Genomic DNA, 7,886 nt, shown 5'->3' on the forward strand with positions numbered 1-7,886 from the left:
TTCCCAGGGACTTCAATTTAGCTTTGCCCTTGAAATTAACTTTTAATGTGTTTTACATTTTTGTAATAGAAATTAGTCTTTATTTGAATTATTAGTCCAGAACTATAACCTACACCTATCATATTATAATAAATATTATAATACTGACATTATCTGCTTTTGTTGTAGTATCCCAAGCAGCTACTGAGATATTTTGGTTGATTAAAACTAATGGTGGATGTAAAACTACACCGGACCAATTAAATGTATGCTAAAGCGATTAAAAATTTGCACTCATACCCCTTTATAATATCAGTTATTATCAGAAGACACAGGAGAATACAAATTTGTTGTAGAAGCCATTACAGAAAGTCAGTCAAATTTCAGGTCTCAAACTGTACATAATTTATTTGGTATATACTTTGATACTGCAGAACATATGGTAGAAAGTATCCCCTGCATTTTGAACACTGCCTTACCACACCAGAACAAAATGTGATATTCCTAGCTCTTGTGATGTTTCATTAAATTTATGTTCTTTCATTATTATTTTGAGGAAAGCTTTTGGAAGATAATTTCATTTTATCTTATTAAAGTATAATGAAAGAAAGACTTTGAAAAAAATCAGCTTAAAGTATTTAAGATATCTAGACCACTATCCACAGATCTTTGGTTGAGGAAGGACCATCTGTTTGTCTAATTTCATCAGTATTACGTTACCCCTGAACAGAGCTCAGCAACTTGAGTTTTGCTAACCTATATGCTTCAGAGAGGTATCCAAGTCTTGCACTGAAGACATCAAATGATGGAGGGACAACCACTTCCCTTGAGGCTGCTCCAGTCATTAATAATTCTCACTAATTAAAAAAAATAAGGTCTAAATGTAAAATTGTTTTGGCTTCAACTGGTGTTTGCCATGTCTTTTCTGCTACATTAAAGCCTGGTATTTTCTTCCAGGGAAGGCACATCTCCATTGTAATCAAGTGACCTCTCAATCTTTTGTTTGCTGAACTTAATAGACAATGGTAAATCATTTTCTCCAGCCCTCAAATAATTTGTATAGCTCTTTCCTGCATTCATCTCCAACTTCTCAACATTGTTTCAATCATTCAGACGCTAGACCAAGATGCAATATTATAAAATTGGTCTCATAAACACCTATACTTCCCTACTCCAATTCAGAAGTCATGTATTTAAACATTCAAGGATTAGTTTATGCTTTTTTGTCACAGAGAAGCCATTGTTCATCCACTGGGATTGTTTTTCAGAGTCATTGGTTTCACATGTAACCACCTCCACTCTGGAATTATCGTCCATATTATTTCTTCTAATATGCATAACTTTGGCTGTATTAAAATGAATTTTGGTTAAATTAACCCAGGTTATTGGGCCCATATCAGTTTATATAACAGCCTCATCATCACCCTTTACTATTCTACCAACCTTAATATCATCCACAGGTGTTATCAGAAATGATTATAGATTAATATTTGTTTGGATCATTGAAGGAGGTGTTAGTGTCGGGGTTGGGACCAAATCTGGCCAAATACATGAGAAGACTCCATTTTTCCAAGATGACTCCCCATTGACAATTATTTTTTGATCTCTCATCTGGCTGCTACCTAATTTAGAGCATGTATTTTATTAATATATTATTGTGATTTTTTAAAACCAAAGCATCATCTAAGTCCCAAGTAAAATGCCTGAAGAAGTCTAAATATTAGACCTATTGGATTACCTTTAACAACCAAAACTATATATCATCAGCTGATGGAAGTAGGTTTATTTAAGACCTATTTTCCACAAAATTACATAGATATTATTGCTTATATTTTTATCTTTTAATTCCTCATCCATCCTATATCAGATTTTCCATCATTTTGCTTAGGTTTCAAGTCAGGATAACCAACCTGTGCCTATTTGGATCATCCCAATTTCCCCTTTGGAATATAGGTACCACATTAGTATCCTTCTGATTCTTCTGAATTCTTCTGAAAAGTTATACTTAGCTATAATGGAATTATTTTCTTAAATTCAATGATTGAAATTGCAATTAGATTTAATTTTTGCAGAAAGTTTCAAATTCAGTTGATAGTTACATCAAAACCCTTATTTATTCATTGCAAGTACACATATACATACTTGAAGTAGTAGAAAGCAATGAAATAAGAAATGGGAAATAATTTAGTGAATATATAAAGGACGTGGGTTAACTGAGGAAATAAGCTTAAAGGCTTGACAGGAATTGTCAGCCATGGCAGTGGCATTGGCAGTCCCTCACTAGGAGGATAACAGTCTTCCAGTAAATAGGGAAAGTTGTCAATGAGCCTGTAGATGGCTGAGGAGGCCGACCCAAGATTGACGTGCTTGACTACAGGTGTGGCAAATAGTACCAGAAGGAAGGAGCAGGTCCTGGTGATGTTGGGTCACAGCTCTTTCCCCTGTCTCTCTCTTGTCTATCTGCCTCCATAACAAGGCAAGTTTGCTCAAAAGGTTCAATGCCTTGTTGTACATCATAGAACAGCTATGCATAAGTCAGTGCTTGAGTATCCCAAGTATTAATGTGCATATCACATTTCTTCAGATTGGTCTTTAGGGTGTCCTTGAATCTCTTCTTTTGTCCATCTCTAGAGTACTGACCACTGGTAGGCTGGGAGTTATCAGGCATCCTTAATATATGTACTGTTCAACATAACTGGTGCTGTATAAACATGGTTTCAATACTGGTAGTGCTTGCTTGAGCCAGAATTCTGGCATTCATTCTTCTGTCCTTCCAAATGATATGGAGAATGTTCTGACAACATTGCTGGTGATAATATTCCAAAGCTTTCAGGTTTTTTCTGTATGTCATTCAAGTTTCACATTCATACAACAGGGTAGGGATGACAACAGCTTGGTAGATAAGAAGTTTGGTTTGGGTGGATCCTGAAGTCATGATCTTCAAAGATTTTGGAGATGTCTAAAGGCAGCACTGACAGATTTTACCTGGTGTTGAATATCATCATCTATGTTTACTTTTTTTTAGAAAGGTGACATGACAGGTAGGGGAAATGTTCAACAATATCCAAGGATTGTCTTCTAATTGTAATATACGTAGGAACGGCTGGTTAGTTTGGGTTGGGTTGTTAAAGAATCTTGGTTTTCATGAAGTTGACAGTGAGTCCAAGCATTTCATGTGCTTCACAGAAGCAATGAAGAGTAACCTGGAACTCCTTATTTGAGTGGACACACACTATATAATCATCAGCATATTAAATACCAGTAATAGAGGTGCTGGTTGTCTTGATTTTGGAACATAGCCAGTCAATGTTAAGGAATATCCCATCCATGTGATACCACCAGATGGAAGTTTATCAGCAGTGAGATGCAAAATAGCTGCAATATAGATGGAAAGCAATATCATGAACTCACACACCCTTGCTTGACTCCAGTTCGAGTAGTAAAGGGGTCACTTTTTGCACCATTACTTAGGGCCATCATGTCACCTTCAAGAAGTCTGATAATAGTAATGAATATTGACAATCATCAGGATCTTCCACAAGGCCCCTCTGTTAATTGAATCAAAGGCCTTAGGTTAATGAAGGCCATGTAGAGATCTCAGTGCTGCTTGAGGCACTTCTATAGCTGTCTAGCAACAACAATCATATCTATTGTACCTCTGAGTGGTCTGAAACTATGCTAAGACTTGCACAGAACCTCCCCAGTGAGGAAAGTGAGTCTACTCAGGAGAATGCAGTCAAGCATCTTCCCAGCTACAGGCAGGACTGTGATACTACAATAGTTGCTGCAATCTGATCTATTCCCTTTTTTGAATGTGGTAACATTTCTGACACCTCTCAAGTTGTCAGGAAACTCTTAACGTATCTAGATTTTCATGAAAACGATAAGTAGTTGCTGAGAACTTTTTTCAATTTACTTATACATTTCAGCTGGTATTTCATTAGGACCACAGGCTTGGCTGTTCATTAGGACTTGCTTATCAGGAGGCCTTGAAAACATTTAAGTTTTGGGATCTGCATGGTAATTCTTAATGAGGTATTCCAGAACGGCTTTGATGGTGTTGACTTCAGCATTAGAATCTTGGTTCAGGAACTCCTGAAAGTTTTCCTTGTACCATGAGTTGATGGTAAAGCTGCCTTTAAAAATGTTGCCCCATCATTGAACCTCAGAGGAATGGCTCATATGTACTTTCTTTTGTTGTGCTGAAGAACATATGTATGTTGTGGCTGTCAGCAAACTTTTGGATTTCTTCTGCTTTGTCCTCCCAATAATTATTCTTTTGCTCTCAAATTTCTTTCCAGACCTTGCTTCCTTTTGATGATTATTTTGATTTTGTTTGGAATTGATGTCATTCTGATGAGCTTTGAAGGCTCTCCTTTTTCTGTCAATGAGAACTTGATTTTATGTATCATTCTCATCAAACCAGCCCTGATGTTTCTTTGTGGAGAGTCCTAGAGATTCTTGGCATGCGTTGTGGATGCTTTTCTTGAGGCTAATCCCGGTGAACAAAGGTGTCAAGGTCATCAGGGAAGTCAAAAAGTTTCTCACTAAGGTGCTGTAGGAAATTATCACTTTTAGCAGGATTTTTCAAACACACAATATTGAACCTCTTCCTTGGTTGCTGCTTTTTCTTTTTTTTTTACATTATTTTTGGGGGATATGAATGAACATGACTGAAATGTATCAAACGATGATCTGCCCAGCTGTTGTCTGTGCTGGTCGTGCTTTGCTGATATAGACATTGTGACAGTTCCAGGCAAACACTATGACACACATGGTCAATCAGGCAACCATGTTTTGAGCAGGGGTGCATCCAGGAAGTCTTCATTCATTGCTTTGGAGGAATAAAGAGTTAGTGATGATGAGACCATGTTTTTAGTACTTACTCAGCAGAAAAATTCTATTGGAATTGGCTTTCCCTACTTATTACTTTCCAAGTGGAATATAATAGCAAGAAATAGATATGGTAGGTTAATTCGTTTGCTCATAAGTTAAAACTACAGATATTTGCCCCAGGGAACTTTTTATATTCTCTGTAAGTCACTCACAGCATTGTCTGTAGAACTACGTTCTGCCCAGAAGTAAGGATACAGCTGACTTCCTGTTCAGACTTTTTGCCACAGACTCATTCAGGTTCTGAAGGGAGTATGTTTCTACTCTCCTCTCTCTTTCCTGTCCTCTCTTCTATTCAGAGTAAAACAGTATCACTCTCTGTCCAATAAAGATCTCTGCCTAAGGCCCATTTCCTTGAGTTTAGTTGCAATAAATTATCTTTTTTATACTTAGAAACATGAACCATTTACTTAAACGGTACTTATGAGGAAAGAGAGAAGCAATTAAGTGTATTTAACCTAAAGAATAGTAGGTAAAGGGGGAGGTATATCAATATTACAAAATGTAAAAATTGCTACAAAGAGGGTGGTGATCAGTTATTCTCCATGTCAACTGGTAGTAGAAGAAAAAATAAACTAGATTTATTCACTGAAGAGATTTAGATTAGATATTATGGAAATCACTCTATCTACAAGGGCAGTGAAGGACCAAAGCAGACTATCTTGAGAGACTGTGGAATCTCCCTTACTGGAGATTTCCAAGAACAGGTCAGAGAAACCTGTCAAGGATGTTCTAGGCCTAGTTAGATCCTGAACCTGTGCTGGGAGGTTGAATAGGTGATCTCTTGGGGGCCCACTCCCAACACTAAATTTCAGTGGCTCTATTTCACACTCATTTGTTCATTGCTAAAATGGAATGTTTTCAATATTAACTTCATTTATACTAAGCTTCTGCAACATACACCAATAAAAGTAAAATTAAACTTTTTAAGAGTTATAGCATTCATGTTCTAATATGTACCTGATATGAGTTTTGTATTCTTATGGCTATTTTATATTAAAATAAATATACAAGCTCTAAAAGGATGCAAAAGTTATAAAAATATTATTTTAACAGCAAAAAACATATTTTTACCAAAGGCCTCTCCTAACAAGACTTGCATATGAAATACATAGGACAATTTAAAATCATTTTGATGCATTATGAATCATCTGCAAAAATAAATAAATAAAGTGAAGACATTTTGAATTTTTGTAAATATTTATAGAGCCAAACAATATGAAGTATATGTAACAATCAAATTTCTAGTGAAAATGTGTGCAAGTAGGTTTATTTTGAAAGGAAAATTCCTACTCCCAGTGTCATACCCAATTAAATTCTCCAGGTAATGACCCCATTTGCATAGAGAGCTGAACCCACAAGTGGGAATTTTAATGGGCACACCACCTGAGTACATTAATTGAGAGTGACACTACTTGAACTAGTTTTGTGCTTACCCCACTGAAAATTCTACTCATATTATTTTTAATGTCAAGCTACAAGTCAAATTTCAAGATGATGGATTTGTTCTTTTTTAAGCATTGAATTTGAATAAAAGAATGCTTTAATTCTGTTATGCATTGAATAGCTTTGCTTTAACTAATCTGTAGTTCTGATTCTCATCATTGCTTCATTTTTTCAGTGATTGGAATTTAATTTTCTTCATTAATTTGTGAATAATTAGATACAAAATAATGCCTTCAGCAGCTAAATTGCTTTTGGATTGCTGTTTAATGTACTTTTACCAGAATGTGTTACTGTTAAGCTGGCATAATAGTTTACTAAAATGTAATTGTGTAAATATATCTAATTATTCTTTCAAATGTAACATGCTTGAATATAATATTTCAGTCATTGGTACCTTCCATTTTCTTAAGCTTAACCCCACCAAAGTGCAATTACCACAAAATGGATTACATATGCAAAGATCTGAGGTGTATTGACTATGGTGGGTCTCTTTATGCTGTAGACAATACTCATTATGACCTTGAAGTTATTGTGGAATCTGAGCCATCCCTGTAAGCCTATATTAATTATGTAATCAAAGTACCTTACATCACATACAAAAACAAGCAAGTAGATAATCTCTTTTTCTATAGAAACTAGAAAACTTTTGTTGCTTAATATAGTTCTGCTTGCAAGTCTTTCTCTTGCCAGTCCTCAACAGCTGAAAGTATGTAATTCATCAGCTACATCAATCTGGCCTTTCAGATTTCAAGATTGTCAGTTTGCATGATTATATGCAGTTCAGCTTAAACTATATTTCTCAGTTTTTCATTTGCATGGGTATTTTGTTTTTGTCAGGAGGCATAGCGAGATTGTTTGTTTTATTTAACTGGTAAAACAGTTAACCAAGCAACTGTTTGGTCAAGATGTATATGTATACACACACACGATAATGCAACCTACTTCATTAAAACAAGCAAAAATATAATGATCTTTATACATAAATAAAGATCTGATACATCTGATAGCAGTTGTATCAGATCTTACGTTTTTGCTTGTTTTAACAAAGTAGGTTGGATTATTGCCTCCATTTTATTAATTAGAAACCCAAGGCACATATATTATATAACACTTACATTAGGACCATTCTTTCAGGCAATCTTATATGTAAGTTATCAATGGTAACAATTTTACATAATTTGAATTAAAAAAATCTTTAGGTGGAAATTCATAAAAGGAAGTCATTTTCCTCTGACCAGATAAATTTACTGTAGCTCAGATTCAGGAATCAGTAGTAAATTATTTGATTAATAATCATATTGATTTTAATTATTGTTACTCCACAGTATGGAATTACTCAGCATAAATAAAGGTAGCTAAGCAAATTTGACCATATAAAGAAAAGATTTGTAAGGGGTAGAAACCTTCATTTCAATACAAGTGGATCAAGATACTGAGGTTTTCTGCATGGAAAACACAACTGACTTAGCCACTTAAGAAAACCATAGCTGAGCATCAGATGTATTCCCCTCATGAGTATTTTCTTGGAGTTGTTTACATTACCAAACATGGAACAGACCGAAGTTTAA

Source organism: Gavialis gangeticus, unplaced genomic scaffold (assembly GCF_001723915.1).
Source record: "Gavialis gangeticus isolate Ggan-Ray unplaced genomic scaffold, GavGan_comp1, whole genome shotgun sequence".
NCBI classification, from domain to species: Eukaryota; Metazoa; Chordata; order Crocodylia; family Gavialidae; genus Gavialis; species Gavialis gangeticus.